This window comes from Schistocerca gregaria, chromosome 1 (assembly GCF_023897955.1).
Source record: "Schistocerca gregaria isolate iqSchGreg1 chromosome 1, iqSchGreg1.2, whole genome shotgun sequence".
NCBI classification, from domain to species: Eukaryota; Metazoa; Arthropoda; class Insecta; order Orthoptera; family Acrididae; genus Schistocerca; species Schistocerca gregaria.
Window position 1 is genome coordinate 1,063,010,056 of NC_064920.1, and position 23,724 is coordinate 1,063,033,779.

Below are 23,724 nucleotides of genomic sequence, written 5' to 3' on the forward strand. Positions count from 1 at the left end.
TCCGAGCCATTTGAACCATGAATGAAACAAAGCAATTCATAACAAATTCGATACATGTATGTTTCAGACATTTTATTTTACTTGGACAGGAACCCTGCCTTTATGTTAATTTGCACTGCTACATCCTCTCAATCTCTCCGTTCGAATAGGTATCGGGAAAAACAACGGTACTGACCGTCCGTCGTGTCATCCGTAGTCTACTGTCGTCACTGGAGGCGAATATGGAGGGGTGTGAGGTGAGCAGACCGCTCTCCCGGCCGTTGTCAGTTTTCGTTACCGGAGCCGCCACTTCTCAATCAAGTAGCTCCTCAATTTGCCTCACAAGGGCTGAGGGACCCCGCTTGCCAGCAGCGCTCGACAGACCTCACGGTCATCGATCACAGAGCTAGCCAAGGCCGACAGCGCTGAACGTCGATGATCTGACGGGAACCAGTGTTATGCATTGTTGTATATATATACTACGTGCTCAAAAGTATTTGGACACGCCCAGAAACATACGTTTTTCATTTTATGTGCATTTTGCTGCCACCTACTGCCTGGTACTCCATATTAGCGACCTCAGTAGTCATTAGACATCGTGAGAGAGCAGAATGGGGCGCTCCGTGGAACTCCGGACTTCGAACGTCGTTATATGATTGGATGTCACTTGTGTCATACGTCTGTACGCGAGATTGCCATACTACTCAACATCCCAAGATCCACTTTTTCCGAAGTGATAGTGAAGTGGAAACATAGAGGAACACGTACAGCACAGAAGCGTACAGGCCGATCTCATCTGTTGACTCACAGAGACCGCCGATTGTTGAAGAGGGTCGTAATGTGTAATAGGCAGACATCTGTCCATAAAATCATACAGGAATTCCAAACTGCATCAGGGTCCACTGCAAGTACTGACACAGTTAGGCGGGAGATGAGAAAACTTGGATTTCATGGTCGAGCGGCTGCTCATAAGCCACACATCACGCCGGTAAATGCAAAACGGCGCCTAGCTTGGTGCAAGGACCGTAAACATTGGGCGATTAAACAGTGGAGAAACGTCCTGTGGAGTGACAAATCACGGTACACAATGTGGCGATCCGATGGCAGGGTGTGGGTAAGGCGAATGCCCGATGAACATCACCTGCTAGCGTGTGTAGTGCTAACAGTAAAATTCGGAGGCGGTGGTGTTATGGTGTGGTCGTGTTTCTCATGGAGGGGGCTTGCACCCCTTGTTGTTTTGCGTGGCGCCATCACAGCACAGGCACAGGCCTATATATTGATGTTTTAAGCACCTTCTTGCTTCCCACTGTTGAAGAGCAATTTGGTGAAGGCGATTGCATCTTTTAACACGATCGAGTACCTGTTCATGATGCACGGCCTGTGGCGGAGTGGTTATACGACAGTAACATCCCTGTAAGGGAATGGCCTACACAGTGTCCTGACCTGAATCCTATAGAACATCTTTGTGATGTTTTGGAACGCCGACTTCGTGCCAGGCCTCATTGACCGACATCAAAACCTCTCCTCAGTGCAGCACTCCGTGATGAATGGGTTGCCATTCCCCAGCAAACTTTCCACTACCTGATTGAATGTATGCCTGCGAGAGTGGAAGCTGTAATCAAACCTAAGGGTGGGCAAACACCATACCGAATTCCAGCATTACCGATGGAGGGCGCCACGAACTTGTAAGTCATTTTCTGCCAGGTGTCCGGATACTTTTGATCATACAGTGTATAACCAGACAAATAAAAGTGAAGCACCCTGAACATATTGTCAGTTGTCAGTGTCACTTCGAGCATATAAACACCTTAGACTGGTATGCAAATGATTAAAGTCGGAATCACGTAAAAATTTGGGAATTTGTGGTAAGGTCTTATGGAACCAAACTACTTAGGTCATCGGCCCATAAGCTTACGCAATATTTAATCTAACTTAAACTAACTTCGCTAAGAGCAACACACGCATACGTGCCTGAGGGAGGGCTCGAACCTCCGACAGGGGGAGCCGCGCGGACCGTGGCAAAACCCCCAAGACAGCGAGGTTAACCCGTGAGGCTGGAATCATGTGTGTCAGGTTAGGTGCGCTAATGTTGTTCGTGTTTAGTAGGGTCTGTAAGGGTACATAAGGGGCATGGGCTGCGTCTGATTTATGTGTGATTGCAGGTGGAGGATATTCAATCGCCAAATAATTGTTAAAATTCATAATGAAACCTTCAGCCGTCCTTTATTTTGCACAATTTGCTACTACTTTCGGTCAAATGACCATTATCAAGCTACGCTGGTATAAACGGCAGGAAAGTTGTACCATACTTTTTTGTTCAAATTATGGTATAATGTTCCTGCCAGTTATTCCAGCGGAATTTGATATTGGTCATTTGACCGAAACTAGCAGCAAACTGTGCAGAATAAAGTACAGTGGAAGGTTTCACCATGAACTTTTACAAGTGTCTGATCTGAGTGATTACTGTCAATGACACGGAGATGCCTCACACTCATGTGAGACAGCATTACCAGCGCCTGCCATTGTACGATAGAGGTCTTTTTGTGGGTCTCCGACCGGTTGGTTGTAAAATGCAGGTTTGTGGACGGATTCGGATATGGTTGCACCCCAGTGTTGGATGGGAACGTGAGGGTAGGGATACTTGGCAAGTCCTATGAACACGTGTGACCATCACAAGGAAAGATGACCATACAGTGCACCAAGCACATCATGGTCTCTTCATTTATGTCCGGCACCCAATAATCAGAAATGTGTTCCCTGCAAACATCTGTGTCGACTCTCACTATTGGTCTGAGAAAAGCAGCAGCCAGGTAAGGGTGTTATCTTCCATGTGTCATCTGCTGTTAACATCACAAAACAAACGGCTCTGTTCAGTGTGGTGCCATAACTGAGAAGCATGGACTGTTGACGAATGGCGTCGCGCTGTGTTCAGCAATGAATCGCAGTTTTGCACTACCCTATATTACAATCGTCGGCGACTGTGGAGCGATCTGGGAAGAGGTCCCATTCTTCCATTGTTTTGGAGAGGCAGTGCGGTGTTACTGCTGCCACTGTGGTGTGGGGAGCCATCTGTTATTATAGCAGCTTACGAAGCGTGTCAGGGAGCGCAGTGGTTAGCACCTGGACTCGCATTCGGGAGAACGGTGGTTCAAATCCCTGTATGGCCATGCGGCCATCCAGATTTAAGTTATCTATGCTTTCCCAAAATCTCTCCGGGCAGATGCTGGGATGGTTCCTTTGAAAAGGCATGGCCGATATTTTCCCCCATCCTTGAAATAGTCCGAGATTGTGATCTATCTCTAATGACCTCTATGTAGCCTGAAAAACCGTAATCTTTTTAGCAGCTCTCAGCTGGTAATGATTGACGAAACTTTGATAGCACAACGGTACGTCATTGACACCCTGTGTCTCCATGTGTTACTGCTTACGCTATAGTATAGTGGTGCCATTTTCAACACGACAATGCTCGTTCACACGTGGCACGTGTCTCTGTCAACTATCTGCATGATGTTGAGGTATTCCTGTAGCCAGTAAGTTCCCCAGATCTGTTCTCTACAGAACGTGTGTAGGGGCCAGCTCAGACATAAATTCTGTGTCATTGCCTGCATCCACGATATCAAGGACAAGATACAAGATTTGTGGAGCAATTTGCCTCAGGAGAGGATACCGCAGCCTTATGAGAGCCTTCTCAACTGAATCAGTGCTTGCATGCAGGCCAGAATGGATACAACATTGTGTTGATAAGTGGGCTCATAATAAAATAATATGACATAATATACACTCTAAGGTATGAAGTTTAGTTTCCTTCCCTCCTCCAATTCTGGGGGTTTCACATTTTTTGTCAGGGAATATATATGTATTGTAGCCATTTATAAGAAATATAGCATTCAATAATACACTACTCGCCATTAAAATTGCTACACCAAGAAGAAATGCAGATGATAAACGGGTATTCATTGGACAAATATATTACACTAGAACTGATATTTAATTACATTTTCACGCAGTTTGGCTGCATACATCCTGAGAAATCAGGCCTTGATACGCCTGGGCATGGACTCAAACAGATCGTGAATGGCGTGTACAGGTACAGCTCCCCATGCACCTTCAACACGATACCACAGTTCATCAAGAGTAGTGACTGGCGTATTGTGATGAGCCAGTTGCTCGGCCACCATTGAGCAGACGTTTTCAATTGGTGAGAGATCTGGAGAATGTGCTGTCCAGGGCAGCAGTCGAACATTTTCTGTATCCTGAAAGGCCCGTACAGGACCTGAGACATGCGGTCGTGCATTATCCTGCTAAAATGTAGGGTTTCGCAGGGATCGAATGAAGGGTAGAGCCACCGGTCGTAACACATCGGAAATGTAACGTGCACTGTTCAAAGTGCCGTCAGTGCGAACAAGAGGTGACTGAACGTGTAACCAATGGCACCCCATACCATCACGCCGGCTGATACCCCAGTATGGCGATGAGGAATAGATGCTTCCAATGTGCGTTCACCGCGATGTCGCCAAACACGGATGCGACCATCATGATGCTGTAAACAGAACCTGGATTCATCCGAAAAAATGACGTTTTGCGATTGTTGCACCCAGGTTCGTGGTTGAGTACACCATCGCAGGCTCTCCTGTCTGTGATGCAGCGTCAATGGTAACCGCAGCCACGGTCTCCGAGCTGATAGCCTGTGCTGCTGCAAACGTAGCCGAACTGTTCGTGCAGATGGTTGTTGTCTTGCAAACGTCTCCATCTGTTGACTCAGGGATCGAGACGTGGCTGCACGATCCGTTACAGCCATGCGGATAAGATGCCTGTCATCTCGACTGCTAGTGATACGAGGCCGTTGGGATCCAGCACGGCGTTCCGTATTACCCTCCTGAAACCACCGATTCCATATTATGCTAACAGGCATTGGATCTCGACCAACGCGAGCAGCAATGTCGTGATACCATAAACGCCAATCGCGATAGGCTACAATCCGACCTTTTTCAAAGTCGTGAACGTGATGGTACGCATTTCTCCTCTTTATACGAGGCATCACAGCAACGTTTCAGGCAACGCCGGCCAACTACTGTTTGTGTATGAGAAATCGGTTGGAAACTTTCTTCATGTCAGCACATTGTAGGTGTCGCCACCGGCGCCAACCTTGTGTCAATAGTCTAATAAGCTAATCATTTGCATATCACAGCATCTTCTTCCTGTCTGTTAAATTTCGCGTCTGTAGCACGTTATTTCATGGTGTAGTAATTTTAATGGCCAGTAGTGTATGTCGTGGCGCTATGCTTTGGGATCACATGTGAATATTTTCCCACGGCCAAATCGAGACTGCTTTTCTCTATATCAAGGAAGAACACAGTCATGTAACTGATAGGTGGGACGCGCTAACCGCCAATGTAGCTTCCAATCTAAAGGCTTTCATCGGACTGAGCTGTGTAGAGAGTAAGCAGATTGAGGGAGAGAGGCAGACAGGACTACCTTGCTATCAGTCCGCTGCCCTCCGCACACAATAGGGGCTTCCACAGGCAATCCGCTCATCCCACACTGCTACCTGCAGAGCCTCCGCGGCTACCCCGAGGTCAGCCCGCGCAGTAATATTCAATCGCGCGGTGTGGGCCGCCGTCCCCTGTCGTTCTGTGCCGTGCTGCGCTTCGCTGCGAGGCAGATATTGCAGCTGGGTGGCGTCGGTCCAATATCTGGCCCGCCCGCATAGCCGCGCCGCCCGCAGAACTCACCACCACCAGCCAAGCCAGCACGGTGTGGGGGGGGAGGGGTGCGACGGCAGGGGGAGGGGGACGGGGGGCGGGGCTTTCCGTCGCGCAGAGAGGGGGCTCGAGGCGTGCCGATGGAAAGCAGGTAGGCTCTACTCACAACGATTTACTTTATCCCGTGGTATACCGAGTCACTTCATCAGAATGCTGGGATGGTTCCTTCAGCAAGATAATGCCAGACAAATACGACGTTTCAGCACAGACTATTTTACTGTTTTCTTCTTTTCTGTAGGTTCAAATGGTACAAATGGCTCTGAGCACTATGCGACTTTTAACTTCTGAGGTCATCCGTCGTCTAGAACTTAGAACTACATAAACCTAACTAACCTAAGGACATCACACACATCCATGCCTGAGGCAGGATTCGAACGTGCGACTGTAGCGCCTAGAACAGCACGGCCATCCCGGCCAGCTTTTTAAGTAGGGTTTACCCCGTTTGTTCGTACAGGCTCAGCTGTACTAAAGTTTTGGCAATTTTATATTTAACTTTGTGACCAGATGCCTTTCCTATTTCTGTAATCACCAGTTACTTTTCGCGCACGGTATCTTGGCCAATGCGCAGAAATGCATTCTCATTCTCAGCGCTGGATGAATCGCCCCGCCTTCCCCCCCCCCCCCCCCCTCCCCACTGTTTTGAAGGGGTGGGTGCCTCAGTTGCCTGTAGCCTACTGAGTTGTGTAGTTCATCCATTATGAACGAAACTTCTCTGCCCGCCTCGGCAATGCTACAGGCAATGTACAGGCGTGTACATGGCAACTCCACTGCAACTTTTCCAAAAGGATTGAAACTATTTGATATAAGAAAATGATTCTCATACATATCATAGCCTAGAACGTCAGCTTCACGGTAAACTGCATAAAATTTCGTTACCCGTCATAGTTATTGTGATATTTGTATATTGAGTAAGGTATTCTATTGTATGTTAACTGGGGGCCTAGAAACGATTGAGAGGCTCCGTCCGCAGTGGTCCACAACCCCACGACGACTACCGCAGTCCACTTCACTCCTCCGCCGCCCCACACCGAACCACTCTTTCAGGGTTCCTGTGCGGTTCGGCCCCCGCTGGTTACCGTGCCCCCCCCCCCTCCCCCCCCCCCCCCCCACCAGGGGACATCTCACACTAGACGAGACCTCTATGTTTGCTTGATAGAGAAATGGTTGTGAACGTGAACGTGGAGAACTTGTTTGCGCAGCAATTGCCGACATAGAGTAGCTGAAGCAGAATAAGGGGAACCAGTCCACATTCGCCGAGGCAGATGGAAAACCGCCTAAAAACCATCCTCACCGGACCTCGACAGAAATCCACCGGGAGGATTAGTGCGCTCCTTCCCGCCGGAAAGGCGTGCGTTAGACCGTACGGCTAACCAGGCGGACTTAAGTAAGGTACTGCACAAACTAAGAATAATCTGCAATGAAAAATACGGGTCATTTCGTACATGTTAGAGTATACGTTTATTCATCTGTAGTGGAGCTAACGAATCGAATTTTTCTTTTAACTTGAGGGTGAGGTCTACATTTGTCACCAGTTGCAAGCAAATGGATTGTATGTATGGTACTCACTTCTGAACGTGTGCGCAAACGATAGAGTGCACGTGAAAGTTTCAAAACATTCCTCGTGTCTCATAAACGATTCGAGACACCCGAAAGAATTTTTGCCAAATGACAGCTTGTGGAACGGAGAGTATCTTGTGATATTGTATAACATACACTCCGGGAAATGGAAAAAAGAACACATTGACACCGGTGTGTCACACCCACCATATTTGCTCCGGACACTGCGAGAGGGCTGTACAAGCAATGATCACACGCACGGCACAGCGGACACACCAGGAACCGCGGTGTTGGCCGTCGAATGGCGCTAGCTGCGCAGCATTTGTGCACCGCCGCCGTCAGTGTCAGCCAGTTTGCCGTGGCATACGGAGCTCCATCGCAGTCTTTAACACTGGTAGCATGCCGCGACAGCGTGGACGTGAACCTATGTGCAGTTGACGGACTTTGAGCGAGGGCGTATAGTGGGCATGCGGGAGGCCGGGTGGACGTACCGCCGAATTGCTCAACACGTGGGGCGTGAGGTCTCCACAGTACATCGATGTTGTTGCCAGTGGTCGGCGGAAGGTGCACGTGCCCGTCGACCTGGGACCGGACCGCAGCGACGCACGGATGCACGCCAAGACCGTAGGATCCTACGCAGTGCTGTAGGGGACCGCACCGCCACTTCCCAGCAAATTAGGGACACTGTTGCTCCTGGGATATCGGCGAGGACCATTCGCAACCGTCTCCATGAAGCTGGGCTACGGTCCCGCACACCGTTAGGCCGTCTTCCGCTCACGCCCCAACATCATGCAGCCCGCCTCCAGTGGTGTCGCGACAAGCGTGAATGGAGCGACGAATGGAGACGTGTCGTCTTCATCGATGAGAGTCGCTTCTGCCTTGGAGCCAATGATGGTCGTATGCGTGTTTGGCGCCGTGCAGGTGAGCGCCACAATCAGGACTGCATACGACCGAGGCACACAGGGCCAACACCCGGCATCATGGTTTAGGGAGCGATCTCCTACACTGGCCGTACACCTCTGGTGATCGTCGAGGGGACATTGAATAGTGCACGGTACATCCAAACCGTCATCGAACCCATCGTTCTACCATTCCTAGACCGGCAAGGGAACTTGCTGTTCCAACAGGACAATGCACGTCTGCATGAATCCCGTGCCACCCAATGTGCTCTAGAAGGTGTAAGTCAACTACCCTGGCCAGCAAGATCTCCGGATCTGTCCCCCATTGAGCATGTTTGGGACTGGATGAAGCGTCGTCTCATGCGGTCTGCACGTCCAGCACGAACGGTGGTCCAACTGAGGCGCCAGGTAGAAATGGCATGGCAAGCCGTTCCACAGGACTACATCCAGCATCTCTACGATCGTCTCCATGGGAGAATAGCAACCTGCATTGCTGCGAAAGATGGATATACACTGTACTAGTGCCGACATTATGCATGCTCTGTTGCCTGTGTCTATGTGCCTGTGGTTCTGTCAGTGTGATCATGTGATGTATCTGACCCCAGGAATGTGTCAATAAAGTTTCCCCTTCCTGGGACAATGAATTCACGGTGTTCTTATTTCAATTTCCAGGAGTGTAGACATCATTCACATAAATAAAATTATAACTAACGATCATGGCTGTTGAAGTTTTTACTTCTGTTTTGCTAATTTTGGCACAGAGATAAAATGCAAAAAATTCTTGTTTAGTGTTATGTACGAGTTACCACACAATTTTTCATACAGCCATCTATAGCTGGTGTAATGAGAATTAGTATGGGTTTGTCATAACAGAGGTGGAGGACTCACACTTCTATATTTATACTGAGCATGAGCCTGTCGTATCCTCTTCACACTACTCGCCGTCAATTGTTTGGTAAATAGCAAACTGTTACAGGATTTTGTCATGATTGCAGTCAATTTAGCATATTAGTGAGGCGAAATTGTGTGAAATCCGCTGTGTATTGGGAACAGAAGCTAATTTCAACATGGCAAAAAGAGAAACTAAAATTAAAATAAACTCGTCCAGAACACGCCAAGGAGACCCAACGGTACCGACCGGCCGCCTTGTCATCCTCAGCCCATAGGTGTCACTGGATGCGAATATGGAGGAGCATGTGGTCAGCACACCGCTCTCCCGGCCGTACGTCAGTTTCCGAGACCGGAGCCGCAACTTCACAATCAAGTAGCTCCTCACTTTGCCTCACAAGGGCTGAGTGCACCCCGCTTACCAACAGCGCTCGGCAGACCGGATGGTCACCCATCCAAGTGCTAGCCCAGCGCAATAGCGCTTAACTCCGGTGATCTGACTGGAAGCGGTGTTACCACTGCGACAAGGCCTTTGGCAACGTGAGAAATAGTCAAAGACAAAGACAGGCGAAAATAAAGTGTGCCCCCTGTGGCAAATTCAGTGTAATCCTGTACCCACTGTATTCTCAATAATAAACGGCTGACTTGTCGAATTGTTTGTCGTACTAGCATAATATGGTAACATGATCATTTTCAGACTCGGTAGCTGTACTTTCCAAGTTCCGAGGCTTTTGTGTGATGGTTTCAGCGCCCCTGCCGCACTGTCTCGTCTGCAAAGGAGGTCTCTTTACTACTGTTATCTACCTTACACCCCTCCCCGTCCATCTGCGCTGTGGAGGCCATATAACACTGCACGCATTCTACCTAAGGGACGGAAGTCTTGTGTACCAGCTGTCCTGTGTGCGACGGTACGAGCGGCATTCAATAAGTACTGCAACACAGTTTCTTTTCTGAAAGCAGTTGGTGCTATTCAGGATTCCAACACACGATATTATTCTGCACCCCACTCTTTTGGCGGCAACACCCAATTTTTCAGTGTAATCTCCGTTCACTGCAACGGCCTTACCCTCCTTTAATGGGAGGGTATGTATGCCCGTACGGTAGCACTCCACTGGTCATGTCTGAGCACTGAGTAACCTTCCCATCATCCGCGTGCTGCTTCCAGCACAGTGCGTCTTCCATTGGGCGAAATAGATGGAAGTCGGAAGGTGCTAGATCCGGGTGTAGGGTGGGTGAGGAAGAACGGTCCAGTCAAGTTTTGTGAGGTGCTTTCAGATATGCTGACTTATGTGAGGTTTTGATTTGTAACGGAGAAGTTTGTCTGCATTTCCTTAGCGAAGGACAAGCCGAAGTCGTTTCGTCAATTGCCCGAAGGTAGCTCAGTACACTTCAGAGTTGATCGTTGCACAATGAGGGAGGATATAAGACTGTCGTCATGACTTCACCAGCTGAGGGTGCAGAGTTCAAATTTTTCTTCGGAGAGGGGGGAGGGGTGTGAAGCCACTCAGTGGATTTCCGTTTTATTTCTGGTTAGGAGAGATGAACAGCGTCGTAACCCGCAAGTAATTACGCAGAGGTTATGGTCCGGCTCACATTCCTGTCTCGCAAACTAGCACGCTGATAGTTACGCTATACGAGCAGATCACAAGTTTTTTTTTTTTAAATGAACTTACAACCATGAGATGCGGTGATGGGATTAGACCTTCTCTATTTCACTACCTTTCAATTTGACATGTTTATCCCAGACAAAGATGGCTTGGTGGATTCGTTGGTTTTACAGGTCTACATTTTGGCTCTTCAAGAACCGTGCTACCTCTAACATTTATGGAAAGACTTCCAATATTTATGGAAAGGGCTGGAATGCAATGATTTCTTCTTCTGACGAAAAAGGAGGAAGTAACTGGGTCCCAAGTCCGTGCAACACAAGGGGTACAGCAAAATGTGACAGCTCAAAGAAACAGCATGGATGACTGTGTGTCTGTAATTAGCTTTGGCGTTGTCGTCGATCAAAAATACTCTCTTGGACAACTTTCCGCAATGATTCGTTTGGGCAGCCTTCCATAATTTCGTCAGGAGATATCGGTAGCGAACCTGTGATGGCCTATGATCATAATCTATTAACCCCAAAACCACTCAGCATCATCTTGTCTAATGATAGGCCTTCGTCTTTTTTCGTCGGCGGTTGATTCATGTGTTTCCACTGCTTGCTTCGTACTTTTGTTCCTCGGTCGTAGTGACATGTCCCACCACTCGTCAGAGTTGGCCAGATACATGAAACAATGCTCTGCAAAGCACCAACTGTACCAACACAACATCATTCCTCTACCAGTTTCGGTTCATGCAACCACTATCACTGGAAGAAAAGCTGGGCATTGCTTATTTACGTACACATATACTACTGGCCATTAAATTGCTACACCACGAAGATGACGTGCTACAGACACGAAATTTAACCGAGAGGAAGAAGATGCCGTGATATGCAAATGATTCGCTTTTCACAGCATTCACACAAGGTGGCGACACCCACAACGTGCTGACATGGGGAAAGTTTCCAACCGATTCCTCAGACATAAACAGCAGCTGACCGCCGTTGCCTGGTGAAACGTTGTTGTGATGCCTCGTGTAAGGAGGAGAAATGCGTACCAACACGTTTCCGACTTTGATAAACGCCGGATATTAGCCTATCGCGATTGCGGTTTATCGTATCTCGACATTGCTACTCGCGTTGGTCGAGATCCAATGACTGTTAGTAGAATATGGAATCGGTGGGTTCAGGAGGGTAATACGGAACGCCGTGCTGGATCCCAACAGGCATCATATCTTCATGGCTGTAACGGATCGTGCAGCCACGTCTCGATCCCTGAGTCAACAGACGGGGACGTTTGCAAGACAACAACCATCTGCACGAACAGTTCGACGACGTTTGCAGCAGCATGGACTATCAGCTCGGAGACCATTGCTGTGGTTACCCTTGGCGCTGCATCACAGACTGGAGCGCCTGCGATGGTATACTCAATGACGAACCTGGGTGCACGAATGGCAAAACGTAATTTTTTTCGAATGAATCCAGGTTCTGTTTACAGCAACATGATGGTCGCATCCGTGTTTGGCGACATCGCGGTGAACGCACATTGAAAGCGTGTATTCGTCATCACCTTACTGGCGTATCACCCGGCGTGATGGTATGGGGTGCCATTGGTTACACGTCTCGGTCACCTCTTGTTCGCATTGACGGCACTGTGAACAGTGGACGTTACATTTCAGATGTGTTAGACCCGTAGCTCTACCTTTCAAAAAATGGTTCAAATGGCTCTGAGCACTATGCGACTTAGCTTCGGAGGTCATCAGTCGCCTAGAACTTAGAACTAATTAAACCTAACTAACCTAAGGACATCACACACATCCATGCCCGAGGCAGGATTCGAACCTGCCTCCATAGCGATCGCTCGATTCCAGACAGTAGTGCCTAGAACCGCACGGCCACTTTGGCCGGCAAAATGTAGTCACATTTCAGTTCTAGTACAATATATTTGTCCAATGAATACCCGTTTATCATCTGCATTTCTTCTTGTGTAGCAATTTTAATGGCCAGTAGTTTGTTAGTAAAATGGCACTTCACTACGATTTTGCCTCTAACTTAGCCCACACTATATTCATTGGTCATTACAACAACGTGTGTCAGAAGATCACAATCACAAACTTGGAATATGTGTGATCACACTCTTCAGATTACGACTTATATGTTGGCCACGTACTATAGGCAGCATGATTACAATATTTGAAGTTTGTGATAGTGACTGCTGACGTAAGTGGTTATTAATGATAAGCAAATATAGTGTGACCCAAAACAGAGGCAAATTCATAGTGAAATGGCATTGTTCCGATATGTATGTGTAAATCACCAATGTCCAACTTTATCTTCAGTGAAGATGGTTTATAAACTGAAACCGCTACAGGAATGAAGCTGTGTTGGTACACCTGATGGTTTGTAACACATTATTTGAAGAAGAAACTGACTGTTGCTTCAAGAAAATTACTGGACAGAAACAGATGCAATATTTCGTTGCTGCCTTCGTTCGGCGGGCTTTTTGAATAGGCGAGGGCAGACGAGCGTCCAGCAGACGTCCACCTTTGTCCTACTCCAAATGCTGAAATCTGATTCATAACTGATTTTCAGTTTTCCACGGTCGCCCTGATTGTGATATACCAGTCGTCGAGCACCAGGGCCTCCAATTTTTTTGTGATTACTGATTCTCCACACACAATTGTCACTTACACTTGTTAGACGAGATTGAAAGCGTTTTTGCCGCTAACCACAGAACAATAGGACAGAAAATTGTTGCCGTACACTTCTAACAACTCTGCATGAATTCTTGGATCGCTGTTGTAACCTTAAAATCACAAAACAAATTATCATACGATAAGCCACTTGTACAGTAAACAGGCGGCAGTTTTAAGAGCAGAGGTTCATGAAAAGGAAGCAGTGGATGAGAAGGGAGTGACACGCGGTAGTAGCACGTTATTCAATCTGTACATTGAGCAAGCAGTCAAGGAAACCAAAGAAAATTTTGAGGAGGGATCAAAGTTCAGGGAAAAGAAATCAAAATTATTAGGTTTGCCGATGACACAGTAATTTTGTCAGGGACAGCAAAGGACCTGGAAGAGCAGTTGAACAAAATGGTCAGTGTCTTGAAAGGGATATACATTGAATCGCTAAAGAAACTAATATTAACATGCGTATTCAAATACAGAGATATGTAAACAGGCAACGCTCATAAGAGACAACAGGTGTCTGGCGCAGTTGTTAAGACAGGTTACTGCTGCTCCAATGGCAAGTTATCAAGATTTAAGTGAGTTTGAACGTGGTGTTGTAGTCGGTGCACCAGCGATGCGACACAGTATCTCCGAGCTGGCGATGAAGTGGGGATTTTCCTGTACGACCATTTCATGAGTGACCGTGAATATCAGGAATACAGTAAAACATAAGATCTCCGACATTGTTACAGCCAGGAAACGAGACAAACAGCGACTGAAGAGAATCGTTCAACGTGACAGAAGTGCAGTCCCTCCGCAAATTGCTGCAAATTTCAATGCTGGGCCATTAACAAGTGTCAGCGTGCGAACCATTCAACGAAACATCATCGACATGGGTTTTCGGAACCGAAGGCCCACTCGTGTACGCTTGATGACTGCACGACACGAAGCATTACTCCTCGACTGGACCAGTTAGCATAGACATTTGGGCTGCTGATGACTGGAAACATGTTGCCTGGTCTCACGAATCTCGTTTCAAACTGTATTGAGCGTATGGACTTGTACGGGTATGGATACGGATATGGAGACAACCTCATGAAACCTGAATGTCAGCAGAAGACTGTTGAAGCTGGTGGAGGCTCTATAACCGTGTGGGGCGTGTGCAGTTGGAGTGATATGGGACGCCTGATACGTCTAGATATGTCTCTGACACTCGACAGTATGTAGCCATCCTGTCTGATCACCTGCATCCATTCATGTCCACAGTGCATTCCGACGGACTTGGGAAATTCCAGCAGGACAATGCGACACCCCACACGTCCAGAATTGCTACAGAGTGGCTCCAGGAACGCTCTTATGAGTTTAAACCCTTCCGCTGGCAACCACATTCCCCAGATGTGAACATTATTGAGCGTATTTAGGTTGCCTTCCAACGTGCTGTTCAGAAGAGATCTCCACGCCCTCCTACTTTTACGGATTTATGGACAGCCCTGTAGGATTCTTGGTGTCAGTGCCTTTCAGCACAACTTCAGACTTTAGTCGTGTCCATGCTATTTAGAGTTGCTGTACTTGTGCGAGGTCTCGGGGGCCCTACGCGATATTAGGCAAGTGTATCAGTTTATTTGGCTCTTCAGTGTAAGATGAACATGAACATGAACAAAATTAAAACAATGCTAGTGGAATGTAGTCGAACTGAATAAGGCGATGGTGAGGTAACTGGATAATAAAGTGAGGGTAAAAGTAGTAAATGTGTTTTGTTATTTCGGCAGCTAGCAGTAAAGGAAACAAAAGACAAATTCGGAGTAGGTATTAAAATCCACGGAGAAGAAATAAAAACTTTGAGGTTCACCTATGACATTGTAGTTCTGTCAGAGGCAGCAAAGGACTTGGAAGAGCAGTTGAACGGAATGGACAGTGTCTTAAAACGAGGATATAAGTTGAACGTCAACAAAAGCAAAACGAGGATAATGGAATGTAGTCGAATTAAGTCGGGTATGCTGAGGGAATTAGATTAGGAAATGAGACACTTTAATTAACAAAGGAGTTTTGTTATTTGGGGAGCAAAATAATTGATGATGGCCAAAGCAGGGAGGATATAAAATATAGCCTGAAATGGAAAGAAAAGCGTTTCTGAAAAAGAAGAATTTTTAAACATCAAATACAAACGTAAGTGTTAGGAAGTGTTTTCTGAAGGCATTTGTCTGAAGTGTAGTCTTCTACGGAAGTGAAACGTGGACGACAAATAATTCAGACAGGAACAGAATAGAAGCTTTTTAAATGTGCTTCCGAAGAATGCTGAAGATTAGATGTAAGATAATGTAACCAATGTAGAGATACTGAATAGAAGTGGGGAGACAAGGAATTTATGGGATAACGTGACTAAAGGAAGCACACATCCTGAGAAACAGGGATCACCAGTTTAATACTGGACAGAAGTGTGGGGGGTAAAAGCCGTAGAGGAAGGTTCAAAAATGGTTCAAATGGCTCTGAGCACTATGGGACTTAACTTCTGAGGTCATCAGTCCCCTAGAACTTAAAAGTATTTGAACCTAACTAACCTAAGGACATCACACACGTCCATGCCCGAGGCAGGATTCGAACCTGCGACCTTAGCCTTCGCGCGGTTCCAGACTGTAGCGCCTAGAAACGCTCGGCCACGCCGGCCGGCCGTAGAGGAAGGCCAAGAGATAAATACAGTAAGGAGTTTCAAAATAATTAGGTTCCAGTAGTTATTCAGACTTGAAGAGATTTGCACACCATAGAGTAGCATAGAGAGCTACATGAAACCAGTTTTCGGACTGAAGACCACAGCAACAACACTTTACCAATGTGCTCCCCTAGCGGCGTGCTACGGTACTGTGGCGTCGGGTTGTCAAAGTGTACCACAACTGCAGACAAGTACTAGAAAACAAACAAAAAACGGATTTGTATAAAATCATTTTTGGCGAATACGACCGTTGCAAAGTTGGTCGAAACGTCGCCATTTTAGTTACTACGATGTGTTACACTGACTCGGCCTGATATCCAAAAGGATTTTATTTTAATTAACACTGGTCCCAGAAGACTACGAAGAAATTAATTAATTTCTAGTTCCCCCGACACGTTTGTAATTTCATCATCGCGTTCATCCATAATGCGCGTTGAGCCTGTGAATGGGAGAGAAACTAGGTGGAATTCCACTCATGAGGGACGCATTTCAAAGCTAATATGATTTAATGGCACGGCGCGTAGAACACTTACTAGGGCCTGCCAGAACACAGGAGATATCAATGTAAGACATTTACATCAAAGTCACCACTGAAAATAGTTATTACTTGACGGAAAGATCGTCGCCTTTTGTGGAGTATTATTTTTTTTGTATGTCATTATTGTGCCATAGTTCTGTAATTTTCACGAACACTGAATCGTTCACGGCACTGAAAGCCCACGAAACATTCGCTGGATCCAGTTACAATCTGAATGTGCCACGTTTTCATAAAAATTTAAAATATTTGTGAGTGTTCTCTAATCATGCTAAAATGTGAAGAACAACTCTCTAGAGTCACAAGAAAATGTACAAATTTTGTTTGATTTCTGTACGTTAATTTCTCAGTATTTTCTTTTATTCTGAAGTATGTTACCGCTGAAAAACTTTTTCACTAGGTGCTTTGCCAATAACAGTTAAACTCTAGTGGAGAAAATCTTTGCTGAGCAATTACACTGGAAAAATTTGTTAGTGTAATTGCTGTTGCAGAAGACTTAATTTCCGAAAGTTTCTGACTACGTTCTGTTGGCGGAACACATAGAAGACGCAGTGGATATACTGAAGAGACTGCCTGCACTACGCTTACCCGTCCTGTTACGGAGTATTGCTGCGCGGTATGGTACCTGTAACAGAGAGAATTGATGGAGGACTTCCAAAAAGTTCAAAGAAGGGCATTTCGTTGTATTATGGCGATAGGGGGAAAGAGCGGCACGAATACGAGCAGCTTACTGAGATGACAGTACTAAAACACAGGCTAATACTTTCACGAAATTTCAATCACTAGCTTTCTCCTCCGAATGTGATTTTTTAAAATTTTATTTTTTGGAGTCCGGTCTACCCGAGGGAAGATGATCATCGTAGTAAGATAAGAGAAATCAGAATTCTCATTGAGGTGTTCATTTTCTCACATGGTAATCGAATGTTGAAGAGTAGAAAACAATCCTACTTTCTATTAATCTTGTGCCAAACACCTAAGTGTGACTTCCGTGATCAAAAATATCCGGAAACCTGGCTGAAAATGACTTACAAGTTCGTGGCACCCTCCATCGGTAATGCTAGAATTCAATATGGTGTTGGCCCACCCTCAGCCTTGATGACAGCTTCCACTCTCGCAGGCATACGTTCAGCCAGGTGCTGGAAAGTTTCTTGGGGAATGGCAGCTCATTCTTCATGGAGTGATGCACTGAGGAGAGGTATCGATGTCGGTCGGTGAGGCCTGGCACGAAGTCGGAGTTCCAAAACATCCCAAAGTCAAAATGTATACTTTCGATCACATAGTGTACCTTCATTATACGAGCATGAAGTGTGTTTTACACCACGCTTCGAGAGCTAGGTTTGAGGCCAAGCGTCGTGTTGCACGAACAACGAAATGACTTGTGCTGAGGTCTTCCTGGATTTAAGCGAGTTCTCTCCAGAAACCTGACTCCTTGGGAACGGAGCAGCGTGCGAGGCGTCCTGTTGTTACGCGGTGCATCTAATTTACCCACTATTCCGTCTCTAGGCAGCTTTACAGGAAGTCTGGTGGCTGACGTTGAAGGCACGAATTTGCATTTTTGTACCGTCTTGTTACGTTTCGAAACGCAGGTCTTCCTGGACCCCTGCATGAAAAAAATTCTTTGTATGCACGACAGATGTTCTTGGTACTTCTTACCTCAAGGTACAATCGAATGTCCTCTGTGTCACAGTTAAACTAGGTACTTCCTTGATGAACACTATGACACTTACCCTTAGAAAATTAAGAATTACAGTGCTGGAAAAACTCTTATATTATTTGATACAGAAACAGCTGAGTTAAACTCAACGTACTCAGACAGTTTTCTCTTTACTTATTCTGAATATCACTAAACTGTCACACTATACTTTAGAGCAACGCAGTCTGACTTTCAATAATCCCTACAAAAGAATGGCCCTGACTAACAATAACCTATACCTTTCATGAATCACTTACCTCACAAAAATCTTCGTGACTCGAACTACTGCAATACAGCGAGCGCCAATACTGCCAGCTAAATAAAAGATTCTAACTACTGAAGGCACAAACTACTGGTAGTCATAGTTAGCAAATGAAAGATTTTGTTAGAGAACAAACAATGTATTTATCTTAATAGTGTTCAAAAGTCATATATAAATTCGTGACATCCAGTTTTACAAATTTCCTTTTTCTGATGGATACACGTACATATCGTCCGCTCATAGTAACCTCTGAAAGCTCTGACATCTCTCTCTCTCCACATCCACCACTGCCGGCGGCTCATCTCCAACTGCCCAACGCTACACGCTGTTCACATCGAACTGCCCAACGCCACACTAGCGAATATTCCAACAATGAGTCCAACTAACACAGCGCACACACCGCAGTCAGCGATTTTCATACAGAGCACTATGTGGCGTTACCAACATAAAAACCTAAACAGTCTACTTACAACACCTCCGTCACAAATGTGTGAAGGCAAACCAGACGCACTGCAGTTCCACAAACTATTTGTTCAGTCTTTAGAGACCCGTCAGCGTAAAAGTGTTTAACATCGACTTTTTGCAGTCTGGGGCGTAGGTAATAACAGTCAAATTTTATCCTGTTTCAGAAAGTTGTTTGTTGTATAAAAATGTACACAAAAACTTGCGCGTCGATACTGAAATCTTAGGTTGGCGCCAGTTGTAAGTTGCTAATTCAGCTATTTGCCGGTAGGGGTCTCCCGTGTACAGCCAGCAGTGTGTGCCGAGACGAGAGGGAGACAACGCAACAGCAGAGGCAATTTTCCGTTGTCCGCTACAACCGCTGTAATTCATTGACTACTGCGCGGCGTCATGTCCGTCTATGGTCCGGCAACGGACCTTCTTTGGCCAAAGGTTTTGGGGATGGCACCAGCAGTTTCAAGACGTATGTTATTTATGTAACAGGAAAACTTCAGTTAGGAATCATGTGCTCGTTCAAGACGTACAGTGCGTTCAACAAAGAGTTGATGTCCTATCCACTATGTTCCTGGTGTCGGTGATTGTGTGGTCGGTTGATCTCCTTCCTATCCCTGGTGGATTTCAGCACTTGGAAGCACCTGTGTGTTGAACAGGGATGTGGACCCCTAGAAACTCTGTAGCTGGTTTCCGCATTGAAGTTCAGTACTGGCAACACACTGCGATGTACTGCTGTCGGAAGACAGTTCATCCATCAGTAAACAGTAGGAGGTGAAAGCATGAAACTCGTCAAGTGAAGGCGATCATCTCGAGTGTATCTTCGGCTACTTGACAGAATGTGCTATGAATGCCATCAGTCCCAGTGATCAACTCATGACGACAGCTGGAGAGCTGGCGTATTTAAAGAGAGCTATTCTGAGGCTATGACGCAAAACTTGGTTCATAATGACCCCATGTGTCCTCCTTATTCTGCTATATTCACTTATCAGGAATTTAACTTTAGTGTCAGTTCCTCGCTATGTGCTCTTGTGAAAGAGAGTTTCTTGCAACATGTCTTATGAGCTAAAGAATATGCTTATCTTGCTTCCTTTCATTTTCTGCTGCAGTCTCCTTTCTTCTGAATGCATATCGTCACTCAACACACGGTGTCGTGATGTGTCGACGACTTACTCCACCAGCGACATACTGGCTCACTCCCGCTTCCGTGCCGGCCGGTGTGGCCGAGCGGTTCTAGACGTTTCACTCTGGAACCGAGCGACCGCTACGGTCGGCGTTCGAATCCTGCCTCGGGCATGGACGTGTGTGATGTCCTTAGGCTAGGTAGGTTTAAGTAGTTCTACGTTCTAAGGGACTGATGATCTCCAATGTTAAGTCCCATCGTGCTCAGAGCCATTTCAACCAACCTGCTTCCGTCTCTATATGCGGCATATCTTGAGTCTGCCTGTGGCAATGTGAGTGAGTTATAACAAATTTTCTAATTTATACTCATTACTATTTCGTGGCATAACACGTCATATCAACGCTAGACAATCGAAAACAAGGTAGACAACCTATGCTTCTAAACATCAAGACCGTGAATGATATAACTGCTTTGAAGAGTTTCTAGCAAATAAAAATTAAAGTGTTAAGAAGGCTTTTCTGAAGGTATCTGGAGTATTTCCCTGTATAGAAGGGAAACATGAGGGAAAATCAGTGGAGAATTGAGAGAATGTGGTGCTACAAATGAATGCTGATTATTATATGTGTATGATGTCAAGGAATCGTCAGTTTTGGAGTGAAGGGAAGCGGAGGGGCAAAAATTGTAGAGGAAGACCAAGGAAGGCTTAAGCACAGTAAGCAGGTTCAAATGGATGTAAGCTGCTGCAGTTATCCAGAGACGAAGTGGCTGGCACAGGATAGAGTACTGTGGAGAGCTGCATCAAACCAGTCTTCGTTTTTTTTTTTTTCATTTATTGATTTTCGATTCCCTCCACCTGGGGAGGGGAGAGCTGACAACAGCTTCATACGCTGCTCTACACCGACAGAAAAGTTAAACAAACAATGGTGAGAGAACAAAAAATATATAAAAAGGAGATAAAACGGTGACTTCGTTAAAAACAGTAAAATAGCAGGATGTGGCAGAACGTAAAACACAAAAACATGGCGTTGACGATGCAGATGAAGACACACAGGAAGGAGACAAGCACGGTGACAGTCTGGTTTCTGTTCGCATGAGATAAAAACACAACTAGTGACAGTATGGTGGCTCCAGAATAAGATTTTCACTCTGCGGTGGAGTGTGCGCTGATATGAAACTTCCTGGCAGATTAAAACTGTGTGCCCGACCGAGACTTGAACTCGGGACCTTTGCCTGTGCTCTACCATCTGAGCTACCGAAGCACGACTCACGCCAGGTACTCACAGCTTTACTTCTGCCAGTCCCGAGTTCGAGTCTCGGTCGGGAACACAGTTTTAATCTGCCAGGAAGTTTCAGTATGGCGGCTGTTCGCAACACTGACAGGGTACGTACAACACTGAATACTGACTTATAACAGCATTATAGAGGCGACACGGCGGCAGATGGGGGGGGGGGGGGGGGCGGATAGGGACCTGAACCGATGGAGGGGAAATTGGGGGGAGGAGAGGAAAAGAAAAAAAAGGGGGAGCCGATGGAGTGAGGGGACATAGAAAAAAAGGGTGGTGGTGGTGGTTGTTGGGATGTTTAAGGGGGACTAAACAGCTAAGGTCATCAGTCCCCCAGAAAAAAAAAGGGGGGTTGGGTGGACGAGAGAAGGAGTAGGAAAGGCAGAAGAGGGGAGAGCAAAAGGACTCGGGGGAGAGAAGGGAGGCAGAGAGAGGGTAGGTGGGGTAAAAAAAGCATGGAAAGGGGGAGAGGGAGCCTTGGAAAAGGACAGAGGATGGGAGAGGCAGATGACGATCAGAGTTGATAGGAGGGATAAATGGAGGGAGAGAGGGCATCATCTGGGAGGAGCAGTCGAAGGAAGGCACCTTGGGAAAGAAGATGAAGGTGGAGAGTAGGTGGGACATAATGGTGAAGGCGGGGGTTGAGAGGAGCAACCAAGGGTTGAGGGGGATCAAAGCAGTGGGAGGTGTAGAGGACGTGGATATGTTCGAGGAATAGGAGCAGATGGGGGAAAGGACCAGTCTTCAGGTTGAAGACCACAACTTTATCAAAAAGTATTATGTCGTTTTTAATCTAGAGAACTGAGATGTAAAAACAGCTTTCGAATTTTATACAATATACAGGGTGATTATAATTAAAGTTAAACTTTCAGACGCTGTAGAAATAACAACACAGGTCAGAATGAAGTCAAATTGCAACGGAATATTAGAGGAGATGGGGAAAAGGTATGCCAGAAGAAGAAAAATAGTGTGAAAATTGATCAATAGATGGCACTGCATGAGTCAGAATACGTAAATGAAACTACCTGCCATGTGCACGACCCATTGTGGTTGGTATAAATACGCCGGGTACACGGCTTTTCCTCCTTTCGCGTCTGCGACGTTCGCCATGACTGTCTCAATGTAGTATCGCACTCTGCTTGTAAAACTATATTACAAGAATAATGAGTGTACACACGTCGCTCTGCAGAAGTTCCGGACACTGAAGGGTTTGAAAAAAAAAAGGCGTTGGTCCGATGACTGCCTTGGGTCCGGAGAAAATGATTCGGGAATTCGAAAAGACGGGTTCTTTTTGTGTGCGACCTGGTAGAGGGAGGAACAGAATTGGTTCGACGTCAGTGGATACAGTGGCCACAGAAATGCAGGAAGAGACGAGTGGTGGTGTGCAAACGTTAGTGCACCGAGAACTGCCCGAATATTGGACATGCCCGTGAGCACTGAGCATAAAATCCTACGAAACATCCTTCTTTGCTATCCATTCAAAATTACCCATGTGCACGAGTTGCTTCCTGTTGTCCTGCCAGCATGAGACACCTTTGCTTTAGAATTTCTTGCTCGCATGAAAATGGACAATGACTGGCCGTGGAAGATTTTGTGGACAGACGAAGCCCACTTCCATCTGACAGGATATGTCAGTACACAGAATTGTCGAAAATGGACGACGGAAAATCCATGCGTAAATCAACCAGCGCCAATTCATCCTGAAATGGTCACCGTGCTGTGCGGGCTTACGGCATCATTTATCATAGGGCCATGTTTTTTCGAAGAGACAGGTGCTTCCGGTCCTGTTACCTGTACCGTCACTGGTAAGCGCTATGAGTGTCTTTTGCGCAACCACGTCATTCCAGCTCTCCAACAATGTGGATGTGTGGATGGAATCATATTTATGCAAGATGACGCACCTCCGCACATTGCAAATCCGGTTAAGCACCTGCTGAAGAGCCATTTCGGAAATGCTAGAATTAATAACCACCATTTGCCTACAGCCTGGCTGTCCTGATCACCTGATCTTAATGCTTGTGAATTCTGACTGGAAGATGTTTTCAGTGTTTCGACTGCAAATTTAGTTGCTTTGAAGGCACGCATTGCGGAACGTATTCTGAACGTGACCCCGGAAACACTTCGATCAGTTGTGGAACATGCTGTTTCTCGATTTCAACTTGTTGCAGAAAACAGTGGACAGCGTCTTGAACATGTTTTGAGCCAGTCACACGGAAATTAAAAATCCGATTTGATTTTGATTGATGCATTTTATGCGGTTTCTAGCCTCAGGACAATTAAAAACCTACGTGATCGATGCTTTTTATACGGTTTTTGTCGTCAGGAATAT

At 46.3% G+C, this 23,724-nt stretch overlaps 1 protein-coding gene across 1 annotated transcript in view; it reads right to left on the minus strand.

Moving 5' to 3' along the window:
* Positions 1 to 23,724, minus strand: part of LOC126288157 (microtubule-associated serine/threonine-protein kinase 3-like) — a 424,127-nt gene that overhangs the window by 285,910 nt on the left and 114,493 nt on the right. The gene's annotated exons all lie outside the window — the stretch shown is intronic.